We start from the raw sequence: 17,644 nt of genomic DNA, 5'->3' as shown, positions 1-17,644 counted from the left end.
CATAATTTTGCACTGGCTACCAATAGCTGTTCGCATCAGATTCAAGGTACTGATGTTTGCCTACAAGATAACCACTGGCTCTGCAGCAACATACCTAAAGTCGCTGGTTCAGACCTATGCTGGTGGATCTGCTTGCCTATCTCAATTCGAGCAGCGGAGGCTTTAACCATTTTCAAAAAGTGTCTAAAAACTCATCCTTGCCTTCAACGCCTGCCCAATTAATACTAGCATCTGCCTAATGCGTTGTTTTGTCAAAGTTAACGCCCTGCTGGCCCAACATGGCAGAAGACTGAAGTCTCTGTCTGCAGCCAAAGGATAGGTCTGTCAGAAGTGGGATTCGAACCCACGCCTCCAGGAGAGACTGCGACCTGAACGCAGCGCCTTAGACCGCTCGGCCATCCTGACACCCTTGCCTGGCTAGAGATGGACTGTTCGAGCCACACCTGAAACCGGGGACCTAGAAGCTACTTTATCTCTGTTCGGGCCCCCTCTAGCCCACGGGCCTCGTTGGCGCAGTTAGGCAGCGCGTCAGTCTCATAATCTGAAGGTCGTGAGTTCGAGCCTCACACGGGGCAGGGTGGTGCTTTTTTTCTGATAACTGAGAGAGCTTAGACCAGGGGTATCAAACTAAATTCCTTTAGGGCCCGAGCCCTGTAGAGTGTTGTTCCAACCCTTCTCAAACACACAAGGCGTGTAGTTTTCAAATGAGCCTGAAGGGCATGATTGGTTGGATCAGGTGTGTTCAATCAGGCTTGAATCTAAACTCTGCAGGGGACTGAGTTTGACACCCGTGGCTCAGAAAGACAGAGTGAGGTTCTCTGTCCCCTTTCGTGTGGGTTTCCCTGTGTCTCCTGGGGGCAAAAGGCCACAGCTCCTCTTCAGGGCAGGTGAAATGATGCTTTGTGGAAAACTGTGAGGTTCCAGGTAAATTCCCTGAATCTCATCCAGCGACATTGCGTGTAGGCCCGTGCAATCCTTTTATTTACAATGAAGTCAAAATTCTGCATTCATGCTGGCTAATGCTACACGAAGGCAGTAATAGCATCCCTCTCATATTCATGTAACACGTGGCCACGTCCTCCTGAGGTTTTGTGAAGTTTCAAAGGCCATATTGCTGCACTGGCCTGGTCCTGAAGATTTGCCTTGTACAACGTTCGGAAGATTAGACCCTTCCGATCAGAGCAGGCCACACAACTCCTTGTCCAAGCTCTCTGTTTTCTCCAGACCGGACTACTGTTACGCTCCCTTGGCGGGTCTTCCGGCACGTACTATCAAGCCTCTGCAACTGATCCAGGATGCAGCAGCGAGAGTGGTCTTCAACGAGCCAAAGAAAGCCCACGTCACACCTCTCTTCATAATTTTGCACTGGCTACCAATAGCTGTTCGCATCAGATTCAAGGTACTGATGTTTGCCTACAAGATAACCACTGGCTCTGCAGCAACATACCTAAAGTCGCTGGTTCAGACCTATGCTGGTGGATCTGCTTGCCTATCTCAATTCGAGCAGCGGAGGCTTTAACCATTTTCAAAAAGTGTCTAAAAACTCATCCTTGCCTTCAACGCCTGCCCAATTAATACTAGCATCTGCCTAATGCGTTGTTTTGTCAAAGTTAACGCCCTGCTGGCCCAACATGGCAGAAGACTGAAGTCTCTGTCTGCAGCCAAAGGATAGGTCTGTCAGAAGTGGGATTCGAACCCACGCCTCCAGGGGAGACTGCGACCTGAACGCAGCGCCTTAGACCGCTCGGCCATCCTGACACCCTTGCCTGGCTAGAGATGGACTGTTCGAGCCACACCTGAAACCGGGGACCTAGAAGCTACTTTATCTCTGTTCGGGCCCCCTCTAGCCCACGGGCCTCGTTGGCGCAGTTAGGCAGCGCGTCAGTCTCATAATCTGAAGGTCGTGAGTTCGAGCCTCACACGGGGCAGGGTGGTGCTTTTTTTCTGATAACTGAGAGAGCTTAGACCAGGGGTATCAAACTAAATTCCTTTAGGGCCCGAGCCCTGTAGAGTGTTGTTCCAACCCTTCTCAAACACACAAGGCGTGTAGTTTTCAAATGAGCCTGAAGGGCATGATTGGTTGGATCAGGTGTGTTCAATCAGGCTTGAATCTAAACTCTGCAGGGGACTGAGTTTGACACCCGTGGCTCAGAAAGACAGAGTGAGGTTCTCTGTCCCCTTTCGTGCGGGTTTCCCTGTGTCTCCTGGGGGCAAAAGGCCACAGCTCCTCTTCAGGGCAGGTGAAATGATGCTTTGTGGAAAACTGTGAGGTTCCAGGTAAATTCCCTGAATCTCATCCAGCGACATTGCGTGTAGGCCCGTGCAATCCTTTTATTTACAATGAAGTCAAAATTCTGCATTCATGCTGGCTAATGCTACACGAAGGCAGTAATAGCATCCCTCTCATATTCATGTAACACGTGGCCACGTCCTCCTGAGGTTTTGTGAAGTTTCAAAGGCCATATTGCTGCACTGGCCCGGTCCTGAAGATTTGCCTTGTACAACGTTCGGAAGATTAGACCCTTCCGATCAGAGCAGGCCACACAACTCCTTGTCCAAGCTCTCTGTTTTCTCCAGACCGGACTACTGTTACGCTCCCTTGGCGGGTCTTCCGGCACGTACTATCAAGCCTCTGCAACTGATCCAGGATGCAGCAGCGAGAGTGGTCTTCAACGAGCCAAAGAAAGCCCACGTCACACCTCTCTTCATAATTTTGCACTGGCTACCAATAGCTGTTCGCATCAGATTCAAGGTACTGATGTTTGCCTACAAGATAACCACTGGCTCTGCAGCAACATACCTAAAGTCGCTGGTTCAGACCTATGCTGGTGGATCTGCTTGCCTATCTCAATTCGAGCAGCGGAGGCTTTAACCATTTTCAAAAAGTGTCTAAAAACTCATCCTTGCCTTCAACGCCTGCCCAATTAATACTAGCATCTGCCTAATGCGTTGTTTTGTCAAAGTTAACGCCCTGCTGGCCCAACATGGCAGAAGACTGAAGTCTCTGTCTGCAGCCAAAGGATAGGTCTGTCAGAAGTGGGATTCGAACCCACGCCTCCAGGAGAGACTGCGACCTGAACGCAGCGCCTTAGACCGCTCGGCCATCCTGACACCCTTGCCTGGCTAGAGATGGACTGTTCGAGCCACACCTGAAACCGGGGACCTAGAAGCTACTTTATCTCTGTTCGGGCCCCCTCTAGCCCACGGGCCTCGTTGGCGCAGTTAGGCAGCGCGTCAGTCTCATAATCTGAAGGTCGTGAGTTCGAGCCTCACACGGGGCAGGGTGGTGCTTTTTTTCTGATAACTGAGAGAGCTTAGACCAGGGGTATCAAACTAAATTCCTTTAGGGCCCGAGCCCTGTAGAGTGTTGTTCCAACCCTTCTCAAACACACAAGGCGTGTAGTTTTCAAATGAGCCTGAAGGGCATGATTGGTTGGATCAGGTGTGTTCAATCAGGCTTGAATCTAAACTCTGCAGGGGACTGAGTTTGACACCCGTGGCTCAGAAAGACAGAGTGAGGTTCTCTGTCCCCTTTCGTGTGGGTTTCCCTGTGTCTCCTGGGGGCAAAAGGCCACAGCTCCTCTTCAGGGCAGGTGAAATGATGCTTTGTGGAAAACTGTGAGGTTCCAGGTAAATTCCCTGAATCTCATCCAGCGACATTGCGTGTAGGCCCGTGCAATCCTTTTATTTACAATGAAGTCAAAATTCTGCATTCATGCTGGCTAATGCTACACGAAGGCAGTAATAGCATCCCTCTCATATTCATGTAACACGTGGCCACGTCCTCCTGAGGTTTTGTGAAGTTTCAAAGGCCATATTGCTGCACTGGCCCGGTCCTGAAGATTTGCCTTGTACAACGTTCGGAAGATTAGACCCTTCCGATCAGAGCAGGCCACACAACTCCTTGTCCAAGCTCTCTGTTTTCTCCAGACCGGACTACTGTTACGCTCCCTTGGCGGGTCTTCCGGCACGTACTATCAAGCCTCTGCAACTGATCCAGGATGCAGCAGCGAGAGTGGTCTTCAACGAGCCAAAGAAAGCCCACGTCACACCTCTCTTCATAATTTTGCACTGGCTACCAATAGCTGTTCGCATCAGATTCAAGGTACTGATGTTTGCCTACAAGATAACCACTGGCTCTGCAGCAACATACCTAAAGTCGCTGGTTCAGACCTATGCTGGTGGATCTGCTTGCCTATCTCAATTCGAGCAGCGGAGGCTTTAACCATTTTCAAAAAGTGTCTAAAAACTCATCCTTGCCTTCAACGCCTGCCCAATTAATACTAGCATCTGCCTAATGCGTTGTTTTGTCAAAGTTAACGCCCTGCTGGCCCAACATGGCAGAAGACTGAAGTCTCTGTCTGCAGCCAAAGGATAGGTCTGTCAGAAGTGGGATTCGAACCCACGCCTCCAGGGGAGACTGCGACCTGAACGCAGCGCCTTAGACCGCTCGGCCATCCTGACACCCTTGCCTGGCTAGAGATGGACTGTTCGAGCCACACCTGAAACCGGGGACCTAGAAGCTACTTTATCTCTGTTCGGGCCCCCTCTAGCCCACGGGCCTCGTTGGCGCAGTTAGGCAGCGCGTCAGTCTCATAATCTGAAGGTCGTGAGTTCGAGCCTCACACGGGGCAGGGTGGTGCTTTTTTTCTGATAACTGAGAGAGCTTAGACCAGGGGTATCAAACTAAATTCCTTTAGGGCCCGAGCCCTGTAGAGTGTTGTTCCAACCCTTCTCAAACACACAAGGCGTGTAGTTTTCAAATGAGCCTGAAGGGCATGATTGGTTGGATCAGGTGTGTTCAATCAGGCTTGAATCTAAACTCTGCAGGGGACTGAGTTTGACACCCGTGGCTCAGAAAGACAGAGTGAGGTTCTCTGTCCCCTTTCGTGTGGGTTTCCCTGTGTCTCCTGGGGGCAAAAGGCCACAGCTCCTCTTCAGGGCAGGTGAAATGATGCTTTGTGGAAAACTGTGAGGTTCCAGGTAAATTCCCTGAATCTCATCCAGCGACATTGCGTGTAGGCCCGTGCAATCCTTTTATTTACAATGAAGTCAAAATTCTGCATTCATGCTGGCTAATGCTACACGAAGGCAGTAATAGCATCCCTCTCATATTCATGTAACACGTGGCCACGTCCTCCTGAGGTTTTGTGAAGTTTCAAAGGCCATATTGCTGCACTGGCCCGGTCCTGAAGATTTGCCTTGTACAACGTTCGGAAGATTAGACCCTTCCGATCAGAGCAGGCCACACAACTCCTTGTCCAAGCTCTCTGTTTTCTCCAGACCGGACTACTGTTACGCTCCCTTGGCGGGTCTTCCGGCACGTACTATCAAGCCTCTGCAACTGATCCAGGATGCAGCAGCGAGAGTGGTCTTCAACGAGCCAAAGAAAGCCCACGTCACACCTCTCTTCATAATTTTGCACTGGCTACCAATAGCTGTTCGCATCAGATTCAAGGTACTGATGTTTGCCTACAAGATAACCACTGGCTCTGCAGCAACATACCTAAAGTCGCTGGTTCAGACCTATGCTGGTGGATCTGCTTGCCTATCTCAATTCGAGCAGCGGAGGCTTTAACCATTTTCAAAAAGTGTCTAAAAACTCATCCTTGCCTTCAACGCCTGCCCAATTAATACTAGCATCTGCCTAATGCGTTGTTTTGTCAAAGTTAATGCCCTGCTGGCCCAACATGGCAGAAGACTGAAGTCTCTGTCTGCAGCCAAAGGATAGGTCTGTCAGAAGTGGGATTTGAACCCACGCCTCCAGGGGAGACTGCGACCTGAACGCAGCGCCTTAGACCGCTCGGCCATCCTGACACCCTTGCCTGGCTAGAGATGGACTGTTCGAGCCACACCTGAAACCGGGGACCTAGAAGCTACTTTATCTCTGTTCGGGCCCCCTCTAGCCCACGGGCCTCGTTGGCGCAGTTAGGCAGCGCGTCAGTCTCATAATCTGAAGGTCGTGAGTTCGAGCCTCACACGGGGCAGGGTGGTGCTTTTTTTCTGATAACTGAGAGAGCTTAGACCAGGGGTATCAAACTAAATTCCTTTAGGGCCCGAGCCCTGTAGAGTGTTGTTCCAACCCTTCTCAAACACACAAGGTGTGTAGTTTTCAAATGAGCCTGAAGGGCATGATTGGTTGGATCAGGTGTGTTCAATCAGGCTTGAATCTAAACTCTGCAGGGGACTGAGTTTGACACCCGTGGCTCAGAAAGACAGAGTGAGGTTCTCTGTCCCCTTTCGTGTGGGTTTCCCTGTGTCTCCTGGGGGCAAAAGGCCACAGCTCCTCTTCAGGGCAGGTGAAATGATGCTTTGTGGAAAACTGTGAGGTTCCAGGTAAATTCCCTGAATCTCATCCAGCGACATTGCGTGTAGGCCCGTGCAATCCTTTTATTTACAATGAAGTCAAAATTCTGCATTCATGCTGGCTAATGCTACACGAAGGCAGTAATAGCATCCCTCTCATATTCATGTAACACGTGGCCACGTCCTCCTGAGGTTTTGTGAAGTTTCAAAGGCCATATTGCTGCACTGGCCCGGTCCTGAAGATTTGCCTTGTACAACGTTCGGAAGATTAGACCCTTCCGATCAGAGCAGGCCACACAACTCCTTGTCCAAGCTCTCTGTTTTCTCCAGACCGGACTACTGTTACGCTCCCTTGGCGGGTCTTCCGGCACGTACTATCAAGCCTCTGCAACTGATCCAGGATGCAGCAGCGAGAGTGGTCTTCAACGAGCCAAAGAAAGCCCACGTCACACCTCTCTTCATAATTTTGCACTGGCTACCAATAGCTGTTCGCATCAGATTCAAGGTACTGATGTTTGCCTACAAGATAACCACTGGCTCTGCAGCAACATACCTAAAGTCGCTGGTTCAGACCTATGCTGGTGGATCTGCTTGCCTATCTCAATTCGAGCAGCGGAGGCTTTAACCATTTTCAAAAAGTGTCTAAAAACTCATCCTTGCCTTCAACGCCTGCCCAATTAATACTAGCATCTGCCTAATGCGTTGTTTTGTCAAAGTTAACGCCCTGCTGGCCCAACATGGCAGAAGACTGAAGTCTCTGTCTGCAGCCAAAGGATAGGTCTGTCAGAAGTGGGATTCGAACCCACGCCTCCAGGGGAGACTGCGACCTGAACGCAGCCCCTTAGACCGCTCGGCCATCCTGACACCCTTGCCTGGCTAGAGATGGCCTGTTCGAGCCACACCTGAAACCGGGGACCTAGAAGCTACTTTATCTCTGTTCGGGCCCCCTCTAGCCCACGGGCCTCGTTGGCGCAGTTAGGCAGCGCGTCAGTCTCATAATATGAAGTTCGTGAGTTCGAGCCTCACGTGGGGCAGGGTGGTGCTTTTTTCTGATAACTGAGAGAGCTTAGACCAGGGGTATCAAACTAAATTCCTTTAGGGCCCGAGCCCTGTAGAGTGTTGTTCCAACCCTTCTCAAACACACAAGGCGTGTAGTTTTCAAATGAGCCTGAAGGGCATGATTGGTTGGATCAGGTGTGTTCAATCAGGCTTGAATCTAAACTCTGCACGTCTCCGGCCCTCCGGGGACTGAGTTTGACACCCGTGGCTCAGAAAGACAGAGTGAGGTTCTCTGTCCCCTTTCGTGTGGGTTTCCCTGTGTCTCCTGGGGGCAAAAGGCCACAGCTCCTCTTCAGGGCAGGTGAAATTATGCTTTGTGGAAAACTGTGAGGTTCCAGGTAAATTCCCTGAATCTCATCCAGCGACATTGCGTGTAGGCCCGTGCAATCCTTTTATTTACAATGAAGTCAAAATTCTGCATTCATGCTGGCTAATGCTACACGAAGGCAGTAATAGCATCCCTCTCATATTCATGTAACACGTGGCCACGTCCTCCTGAGGTTTTGTGAAGTTTCAAAGGCCATATTGCTGCACTGGCCCGGTCAACGTTCGGAAGATTAGACCCTTCCGATCAGAGCAGGCCACACAACTCCTTGTCCAAGCTCTCTCCAGACCGGACTACTGTTACGCTCACTTGGCGGGCCTTCCGGCACGTACTATCAAGCCTCTGCAACTGATCCAGGATGCAGCAGCGAGAGTGGTCTTCAACGAGCCAAAGAAAGCCCACGTCACACCTCTCTTCATAATTTTGCACTGGCTACCAATAGCTGTTCGCATCAGATTCAAGGTACTGATGTTTGCCTACAAGATAACCACTGGCTCTGCAGCAACATACCTAAAGTCACTGGTTCAGACCTATGCTTGCTTTCTGCAAGTGAACGATGCCTCGTGGTGCCATCCCAAAGAGGCACAAAATCACTCTCAAGGACCTTTTCCTGGACTGTTCCCAGCTGGTGGATCGGCTTGCCTATCTCAATTCGAGCAGCTGAGGCTTTAACCATTTTCAAAAAGTGTCTAAAAACTCATCCTTGCCTTCAACGCCTGCCCAATTAATACTAGCATCTGCCTAATGCGTTGTTTTGTCAAAGTTAACGCCCTGCTGGCCCAACGTGGCAGAAGACTGAAGTCTCTGTCTGCAGCCGAAGGATAGGTCTGTCAGAAGTGGGATTCAAACCCACGCCTCCAGGGGAGACTGCGACCTGAACGCAGCGCCTTAGACCGCTCGGCCATCCTGACACCCTTGCCTGGCCAGAGATGGCCTGTTCGAGCCACACCTGAAACCAGGGACCTAGAAGCTACTTTATCTCTATTCGGGCCCCCTCTAGCACACGGGCCTCGTTGGCGCAGTTAGGCAGCGCGTCAGTCTCATAATCTGAAGGTCGTGAGTTCGAGCCTCATGTGGGGCAGGGTGGTGCTTTTTTCTGATAACTGAGAGAGCTTAGACCAGGGGTATCAAACTAAATTCCTTTAGGGCCCGAGCCCTGTAGAGTGTTGTTCCAACCCTTCTCAAACACACAAGGCGTGTAGTTTTCAAATGAGCCTGAAGGGCATGATTGGTTGGATCAGGTGTGTTCAATCAGGCTTGAATCTAAACTCTGCACGTCTCCGGCCCTCCGGGGACTGAGTTTGACACCCGTGGCTCAGAAAGACAGAGTGAGGTTCTCTGTCCCCTTTCGTGTGGGTTTCCCTGTGTCTCCTGGGGGAAAAAGGCCACAGCTCCTCTTCAGGGCAGGTGAAATGATGCTTTGTGGAAAATTGTGAGGTTCCAGGTAAATTCCCTGAATCTCATCCAGCGACATTGCGTGTAGGCCCGTGCAATCCTTTTATTTACAATGAAGTCAAAATTCTGCATTCATGCTGGCTAATGCTACACGAAGGCAGTAATAGCATCCCTCTCATATTCATGTAACACGTGGCCACGTCCTCCTGAGGTTTTGTGAAGTTTCAAAGGCCATATTGCTGCACTGGCCCGGTCCTGAAGATTTGCCTTGTACAACGTTCGGAAGATTAGACCCTTCCGATCAGAGCAGGCCACACAACTCCTTGTCCAAGCTCTCTGTTTTCTCCAGACCGGACTACTGTTACGCTCCCTTGGCGGGTCTTCCGGCACGTACTATCAAGCCTCTGCAACTGATCCAGGATGCAGCAGCGAGAGTGGTCTTCAACGAGCCAAAGAAAGCCCACGTCACACCTCTCTTCATAATTTTTCACTGGCTACCAATAGCTGTTCGCATCAGATTCAAGGTACTGATGTTTGCCTACAAGATAACCACTGGCTCTGCAGCAACATACCTAAAGTCGCTGGTTCAGACCTATGCTTGCTTTCTGCAAGTGAACGATGCCTCGTGGTGCCATCCCAAAGAGGCACAAAATCACTCTCAAGGACCTTTTCCTGGACTGTTCCCAGCTGGTGGATCTGCTTGCCTATCTCAATTCGAGCAGCGGAGGCTTTAACCATTTTCAAAAAGTGTCTAAAAACTCATCCTTGCCTTCAATGCCTGCCCAATTAATACTAGCATCTGCCTAATGCGTTGTTTTGTCAAAGTTAACGCCCTGCTGGCCCAAGGTGGCAGAAGACTGAAGTCTCTGTCTGCAGCCAAAGGATAGGTCTGTCAGAAGTGGGCTTCGAACCCACGCCTCCAGGGGAGACTGCGACCTGAACGCAGCGCCTTAGACCGCTCGGCCATCCTGACACCCTTGCCTGGCTAGAGATGGCCTGTTCGAGCCACACCTGAAACCAGGGACCTAGAAGCTACTTTATCTCTGTTCGGGCCCCCTCTAGCCCACGGGCCTCGTTGGCGCAGTTAGGCAGCGCGTCAGTCTCATAATCTGAAGGTCGTGAGTTCGAGCCTCACACGGGGCAGGGTGGTGCTTTTTTCTGATAACTGAGAGAGCTTAGACCAGGGGTATCAAACTAAATTCCAGCTCTTCCCAGCTGGTGGATCGGCTTGCCTATCTCAATTCGAGCAGCGGAGGCTTTAACCATTTTCAAAAAGTGTCTAAAAACTCATCCTTGCCTTCAACGCCTGCCCAATTAATACTAGCATCTGCCTAATGCGTTGTTTTGTCAAAGTTAACGCCCTGCTGGCCCAACGTGGCAGAAGACTGAAGTCTCTGTCTGCAGCCAAAGGATAGGTCTGTCAGAAGTGGGATTCGAACCCACGCCTCCAGGGGAGACTGCGACCTGAGCGCTAGCTGACGAAGGATAGTCCGACATAATTTCAGAAATGTTGAGCAATGTCGAACTGCGCAGCCAATCGCATCGAAGCGCTATGACATTTGGAACAATCGCGTCGAAGCGCCTTAACATTTCCAGCCAATCAAAAAGCGCAATTTATAACATTATCTTGACATTCGTGACATTTGACCAATCAGAGAGCAGGGGGATTTCGACGGCACGTTTCCGCGTCTCACCGCTAGGTGGAGAGGTCAGCGCTTCTAGTCAGGTGTCAATCAAGTTGCCGAACCGTGCCGAAGGTGTACGAAAGAATGACATCATCCTCAGGGGGCGTGTCAGAGGTAAAAAAGGTTAATTACTCAAGTTTGTGACCTATGACAAGGGTCATTGTCGCGTAGTTCGACATAAAAAGTGGTACGAGATTTGTCAGTGGGTGAGTGTTTGTTACCTTTGCATTATAGATGTATAAAAATAAAAAATAATCGTAATCGAACATTATTAGTATCTTGGTTTAGTGTATTTGCATAAGAGAACAACACATCAGGCTTCAGAACAAACATTTACCTGGTCCCATTCATTTGAACGATGTAATGTGATGGTTGTGTTATGTTATGGCTTTCAACAGTGCAAACCAGAGTGTGTAATAATTGTTTATAGACATTTATGTAATGTTGCAGGTATTTTAAGAAATGTTCCCGTCTTGTATCTTTCTCCTCTAAATAGAGATACCAGTTGTAACATTATATATAAGATAAATGTGACTTGTGTCCTAGAAATGAATGAATGAATGAATAAATATATGAATTTAATGAAGTATTTTATGCTCTCTTAAGGGACTCACTTGTATTGTGCATTATATTTGTTATAATGCTTACAGATAGAGAAATGTCAGATGCTGTCTCGTGGCCAAACAACCTTGCTTGGAGGTGTGCTGAAATGCATGTTTTTATTAGTATCATTAGTATATTTACTGAAAAGGTTTCTTTCTGAATTATGTATTAAGGGTTTTTTTTTTTGTCGTCTTAAGCCTCTACTGGACCAGCACAAAGGGTGGTGGAAGAACCTCATGCTGCTGAAACAGCAAAGAAGGCCATGGAGCAGAGTCAGCCTGACCCCCAGCCTCATCCCATGCCCCAGCCTACTGCACCTGTGGAAGCAAGAGTTGCAACACAATTTTCAATGGTAAGAATTACTATTTAACTTTTTTAATAATACCACTTAAGAATGTGCTCAATTAAAATTCAAGAAAGTTCAGAACGTAAGATGAAGAAAAAAAAAAAAGCAAGAATGCTATGAGATGCTGGCTGAGACCTACTAATTGTCACCCCTCTTGTACAGTGGGGGCACCTGTTGTCTGCTGAATGGTCAGTTTGAATATCTCAGATTTGGTTTAAGTCACATGGTCAAGGATAAATGTAGAATGTAACCTGTCTGCTTTCTCTCTTGAGACTAGACTCATGTCCCTCATGGCATCTCTCTCAATACTTCTCATGTGTTAAAGCTACATTATCTTTCTTTCTCAGTCTCAGGTAACATACCACATAGACGCTGGCTATTATTAACTGTACACATATTAACAATTATTCCATCATGCAAATACTTTGTAGTAATTTCAGGAGTCAATACTGCTAATAAATATGGATGACACTTCTATTCAGAAAGAAATGTTTTTAAAAACCTGCATTTACTTAAAATAGTAATATTAATATAAATCGTAATTCTTGCTATTATAACACATTCTGTCTTCTCACATTTTTGATTTACCAAACCAAGATTTACTGGCTCTCACATTGCTGCAGCAAAGCCAAATCTTAGTGTGGTCAGGAGACCTTCTCAGGTTGAAGACCAACCCAGCGCAGCAGTGTCTTGTGCCTCTATACCAAGCAGTACTGTCTCTGTAAGTAATGGTATAATGTATAAAGTATTCTATGAAGACACTTTTCACGTTCCATTCTGTACGAATTATTAAACTTGTTCAATTTTTTTTTTAATACCAGAAAACCATATTTTTGTCGATGTTTCAGGGTGTGCCAGTGTTCCAGGGTCTGCAAATGGTTCAAAGACTGTCAGCGGTCCATAGGATGCCAGCTCCACAAACCATGCCCAAGAGACCCTACAAGGCAAACACTTGCAGGAAGTGTGGACAATTCAAAACCAGTGCAACGGGACATAGCCAGTACAGGGGCAAGGTGTATATACTGTCCACAGACTGAGAACATTACAAAAGAAAAGTGGTTAGAGTAAATCCGGAGAACCTTCTCCCAAATAATGTATACAATGTATATTTTTATTTATTGTTGTGTGTATATAGTTGTTTAAATATAGTTCACTATTGTTAATATTTGTGTCTAACATTATTTTATTTAACTTGCTTTTTTAATCCTATTTAACTTTTACTTTTACCTTTTTAATTTATTGTTTGAAAACTTCATTTAATATTCATTACTGTTCTGTTAGCATAATTGTAAAATAAATAAAAAAACTAATTGAGAAATGTGTTTTGATTTCTACATTTATTTTCCTTTTATTTCCCTTTTAATTTTTTTTTTGTTTTGAAAACTTATATAAATTTAATTTGTTTAATATTCATTACTGTTATGTTGGCATAATTGTAAAAAAAAAAAAAAGAGAGAATGATTGCTTTTTTTTTGTACTTTAGTAAACATTTCATCAGTACACTGCAACAATAGAACGTATTCCTATAAAAAGATAATTTGCACTTTGTCATTTGTCACAGACATTTTTAAGCATAATAATGACTATTTTTGCATCCTTTTTTAATTAAAAATGACAGATTTAAAGGTGTCTTGAATGAATGTAACCTTAAAAAAAATCTGATTTAATATCAATAAAATCACAACTAATAAAATGCTTAAAATAAATATGAATACAACTACACATAATAACATGCTTAATAACAAAAATAATACAACAACTACTAAATAACTAATAATAACAAAACACATTTCCATTGGTGTATTAAAATGTAATAAAAAAATATCAAACAAGCACATATATACATTTAATTAACCTTGAAACTTCATTTATTTAAAGCAATTAACAATAAAACAAAAAGTTATCTTTAGCTGTATTCGAACCCGGGTCGAGGGGAGCACCTGCAATAGAAAACAGTGTAATATAAATGCGCGAATTTACCGCAAGAAGAAACCGGAAGATGTATCACTGCGCGCATGCTAAGGAAGATCCGTCTTTGAACGTCAAATTTCACCCTTTCTTTTCTTCATTTTTTCTTTCTCTTCTTCCCCTTCTCTTTTTCTTCCTTCCCTCTTTTCTTCCCTTCTTCCCCGTCTTTGACGGACTATTGTTCCCCAGCTTGAGCGCAGCGCCTTAGACCGCTCGGCCATCCTGACACCCTTGCCTGGCTAGAGATGGCCTGTTCGAGCCACACCTGAAACCAGGGACCTAGAAGCTACTTTATCTCTGTTCGGGCCCCCTCTAGCCCACGGGCCTCGTTGGTGCAGTTAGGCAGCGCGTCAGTCTCATAATCTGAAGGTCATGAGTTCGAGCCTCACACGGGGCAGGGTGGTCCTTTTTTCTGATAACTGAGAGAGCTTAGACCAGGGGTATCAAACTAAAGTCCTTTAGGGCCCGAGCCCTGTAGAGTGTTGTTCCAACCCTTCTCAAACACACAAGGCCTGTACTTTTCAAATGAGCCTGAAAGGCATGATTAGTTGGATCAGGTGTGTTCAATCAGGCTTGAATCTAAACTCTGCAGGTCTCCGGCCTTCAGGGGGGCTGAGTTTGACACCCGTGGCTCAGAAAGACAGAGTGAGGTTCTCTGTCCCCTTTCGTGTGGGTTTCCCTGTGTCTCCTGGGGGCAAAAGGCCACAGCTCCTCTTCAGGGCAGGTGAAATGATGCTTTGTGGAAAACTGTGAGGTTCCAGGTAAATTCCCTGAATCTCATCCAGCGACATTGCGTGTAGGCCCGTGCAATCCTTTTATTTCCAATGAAGTCAAAATTCTGCATTCATGCTGGCTAATGCTACACGAAGGCAGTAATAGCGTCCCTCTCATATTCATGTAACACGTGGCCACGTCCTCCTGAGGTTTTGTGAAGTTTCAAAGGCCATATTGCTGCACTGGCCCGGTCCTGAAGATTTGCCTTGTACAACGTTCGGAAGATTAGACCCTTCCGATCAGAGCAGGCCACACAACTCCTTGTCCAAGCTCTCTGTTTTCTCCAGACTGGACTACTGTTACGCTCCCTTGGCGGGTCTTCCGGCACGTACTATCAAGCCTCTGCAACTGATCCAGGATGCAGCAGCGAGAGTGGTCTTCAACGAGCCAAAGAAAGCCCACGTCACACCTCTCTTCATAATTTTGCACTGGCTACCAATAGCTGTTCGCATCAGATTCAAGGTACTGATGTTTGCCTACAAGATAACCACTGGCTCTGCAGCAATATACCTAAAGTCGCTGGTTCTGACCTATGCTTGCTTTCTGCAAGTGAACGATGCCTCGTGGTGCCATCCCAAAGAGGCACAAAATCACTCTCAAGGACCTTTCCCTGGACTGTTCCCAGCTGGTGGATCGGCTTGCCTATCTCAATTCGAGCAGCGGAGGCTTTAACCATTTTCCAAAAGTGTCTAAAAACTCATCCTTGTCTTCAACGCCTGCCCAATTAATACTAGCATTAGCCTAATGCGTTGTTTTGTCAAAGTTAACACCCTGCTGGCCCAACGTAGCAGAAGACTGAAGTCTCTGTCTGCAGCCAAAGGATAGGTCTGTCAGAAGTGGGATTCGAACCCACGCCTCCAGGGGAGACTGCGACCTGAACGCTAGCTGACGAAGGATAGTCCAACATTATTTCAGAAATGTTGAGCAATGTCGAACTGCGCAGCCAATCGCATCGAAGCGCTATGACATTTGGACCAATCGCATCGAAGCGCCTTAACATTTCCAGCCAATCAAAAAGCGCAATTCATAACATTCTCTTGACATTCGTGACATTTGGCCAATCAGAGAGCAGGGGGATGCCGGCGGCACGTTTCCGCGTATCACCGCTAGGTGGAGGGGTCAGCTCTTCAAGTCAGGTGTCAATCAAGTTGCCGAAACGTGCCGAAACGTGCCGAAGGTGTACGAAAGAATGATTCAATAAAAATGTCTGGCAAACAACAAAAATCACATAAAGCTATGTCGGACGCTGAATGGATTTCGCGTTTAAAAAAGTTTGCCAGCACAGGAATTTGGCCATCAAATGAAGGTAACAGGCCTGCTCCTAGACAGAAAAAGTGGTACGAGATTTATCAAAGGGTGAGTGAGTGTTTGTTACTTTTGCATGACAGAGAGAAAAAAAAACACTTAAGTGTTTGTTGACTTGCATAATCGAACATTATTAGTAAAGTTGTTTAATGTATTTGCATAAGAGAACAACAGATTAGGCTCCATTACAAACATTTACCTGGTCCCATTCATTGGTATGGTGTAATGTGATGGTTGTGTTATGTTTATGTAATGTTGCAGGTATTTTGAGATTTATGTCATACTGTTAATGAAAAGTTACATCAAAGACCTTTTGTGTACTGGGAGACTCAGAGATTTGAGAGGGGGAAGGGGGAAGGGACAGTGAATGAATAGGTGGTCTGAAGGTGTGAAATGTTCCTCTCTTGTATCTCTCTCCTTTAAAGAGAGATACCAGCTCTAACATTATATGTAAGATAAGCTTGACTTGTGTCCTAGACATTAATCAGTGAATGAATTAATATATTAATTTAATAAAGTATTTTATGCTCTTTTAAGTGACTCACTTGTATTGTGCATTACATTTGTTATAATACTTACAGATTGAGAAATGTCCGATGCTGTCTCGTGGCCAAACAACCTTGCTTGGAGGTGTGCTGAAATGCATCTGTGGTTTTCACACTCTAAAAGTAACATTAATGTAGCAAGTATTTTTTGTTAATATTATTTACTGAAATGTTTTCTTTCTGAATTGTTATATGTATTTTTTATTTTTATTTTTTGGTTGTGTTAAGCAGCCCACTGTGTCAAACGTTACTGGACCAGTACAAAAGGTGGTGGAACAACCTCATGCTGCTGAAACAGCAAAGAAGGTCATGGAGCAGAGTCAGCCTGACCTCCAGCCTCATCCCCTGCCCCAGCCCCAGCCAACTGCACCTGTGGAAGCAAGAGTTGCAACACAATTTTCATTGGTAAGAATTGCTTTTTTGTAGCACTGAAGTATGAGCTCAGTTCAAATTCGAGGAAGTTCAGAAAGTAAGAAGAAAAAAAGAAAAAGCAATAATTCTATGAGATGCTGGTTGAGACCTGCTAATTTTCACACCTCTTGTACAATGGGGGCAACTGTTGTCTGCTGATTGGTCGGTTTGAATATCTCAGCTTTGGTTTAAGTCACATGGTCAAGAATAAATGAAGATTGTAACCTGCCTGCTTTCTCCCTTTCATCTCTGGGCTCTACTCTTTGATTGTCCTCTTTGTCTCTAACTGAGCTCTGCCTTTGTTGAAGGTCACTGAGCTAGACTCATGTCCCTTGTGGCATCTCTCTCAATACTTCTCATGTGTTAAAGCTCTTTTTTTTCCCTTCTCTATCTCATGTAACATTCCACATACACACTGGCTATTATTAACTTTACACATGTTAATAATTACTCCATCATGCAAATATTTTGTAGTAATATCAAGAGTCACTACTGCTGATAAATCATTCCTCTTACGGACGTCACTTCCATTCAGAAAGAAGTGTTTTTGAATGCTGCATTTACTTAAAATTGTAATATTAACACAAATAGTAATGCTTGTGTCACACTGTGACTTCTTGGGGGCGGAACCAAAAGTGGCGAAGATTGGTTCCGCCCGAAGATGGTTTCCGCCCGGCCCGTATACTACAAATTGGGCTGTACGAGGCACAGGTGAGGACAATAAACGCGGCGATCGTGGATTGGACAACGGAGAGAACAGGAAGGGTATAAAAAGAGTCTCAGAAATTCAAACAGGAGTTCGAGTTGAATCGATTCAGGCCGATCCGGCGGGCAGTGTAGAGGTTTGGGCAGAGTCAGCATTGGTGAAGGCAGAGGATCTTCACGGGGTGAAGAAGGAGACAAGGACACTAGTAACTGGGCT

At 46.4% G+C, this 17,644-nt stretch overlaps 12 non-coding genes across 12 annotated transcripts; 6 read left to right on the top strand and 6 right to left on the bottom strand.

Annotated features, from left to right (window-relative positions):
* Positions 1-322: 322 nt before the first annotated feature.
* Positions 323-405, bottom strand: trnal-cag (transfer RNA leucine (anticodon CAG)). Its single transcript has one exon. It is a non-coding gene; the product is annotated as a tRNA-Leu (tRNA).
* Positions 406-501: 96 nt separating this feature from the next.
* trnam-cau (transfer RNA methionine (anticodon CAU)) lies at positions 502-575 on the top strand. Its single transcript has one exon. It is a non-coding gene; the product is annotated as a tRNA-Met (tRNA).
* Positions 576-1,675: 1,100 nt separating this feature from the next.
* trnal-cag (transfer RNA leucine (anticodon CAG)) lies at positions 1,676-1,758 on the bottom strand. The gene has a single exon. It is a non-coding gene; the product is annotated as a tRNA-Leu (tRNA).
* A 96-nt stretch (positions 1,759-1,854) lies between these two features.
* trnam-cau (transfer RNA methionine (anticodon CAU)) lies at positions 1,855-1,928 on the top strand. Its single transcript has one exon. It is a non-coding gene; the product is annotated as a tRNA-Met (tRNA).
* A 1,100-nt stretch (positions 1,929-3,028) lies between these two features.
* On the bottom strand, positions 3,029-3,111 carry trnal-cag (transfer RNA leucine (anticodon CAG)). Its single transcript has one exon. It is a non-coding gene; the product is annotated as a tRNA-Leu (tRNA).
* A 96-nt stretch (positions 3,112-3,207) lies between these two features.
* On the top strand, positions 3,208-3,281 carry trnam-cau (transfer RNA methionine (anticodon CAU)). Its single transcript has one exon. It is a non-coding gene; the product is annotated as a tRNA-Met (tRNA).
* A 1,100-nt stretch (positions 3,282-4,381) lies between these two features.
* Positions 4,382-4,464, bottom strand: trnal-cag (transfer RNA leucine (anticodon CAG)). The gene has a single exon. It is a non-coding gene; the product is annotated as a tRNA-Leu (tRNA).
* Positions 4,465-4,560: 96 nt separating this feature from the next.
* trnam-cau (transfer RNA methionine (anticodon CAU)) lies at positions 4,561-4,634 on the top strand. The gene has a single exon. It is a non-coding gene; the product is annotated as a tRNA-Met (tRNA).
* Positions 4,635-5,734: 1,100 nt separating this feature from the next.
* Positions 5,735-5,817, bottom strand: trnal-cag (transfer RNA leucine (anticodon CAG)). Its single transcript has one exon. It is a non-coding gene; the product is annotated as a tRNA-Leu (tRNA).
* A 96-nt stretch (positions 5,818-5,913) lies between these two features.
* On the top strand, positions 5,914-5,987 carry trnam-cau (transfer RNA methionine (anticodon CAU)). The gene has a single exon. It is a non-coding gene; the product is annotated as a tRNA-Met (tRNA).
* Positions 5,988-8,518: 2,531 nt separating this feature from the next.
* Positions 8,519-8,601, bottom strand: trnal-cag (transfer RNA leucine (anticodon CAG)). The gene has a single exon. It is a non-coding gene; the product is annotated as a tRNA-Leu (tRNA).
* A 1,553-nt stretch (positions 8,602-10,154) lies between these two features.
* Positions 10,155-10,228, top strand: trnam-cau (transfer RNA methionine (anticodon CAU)). The gene has a single exon. It is a non-coding gene; the product is annotated as a tRNA-Met (tRNA).
* The last annotated feature ends 7,416 nt before the right edge of the window (positions 10,229-17,644 follow it).

Source organism: Carassius gibelio, chromosome A4 (genome assembly GCF_023724105.1).
Source record: "Carassius gibelio isolate Cgi1373 ecotype wild population from Czech Republic chromosome A4, carGib1.2-hapl.c, whole genome shotgun sequence".
In the NCBI taxonomy this organism is placed as follows: domain Eukaryota; kingdom Metazoa; phylum Chordata; class Actinopteri; order Cypriniformes; family Cyprinidae; genus Carassius; species Carassius gibelio.
Note: the sequence above shows the minus strand (reverse complement) of the source record. Positions and strands in the feature narration are given on the sequence as shown.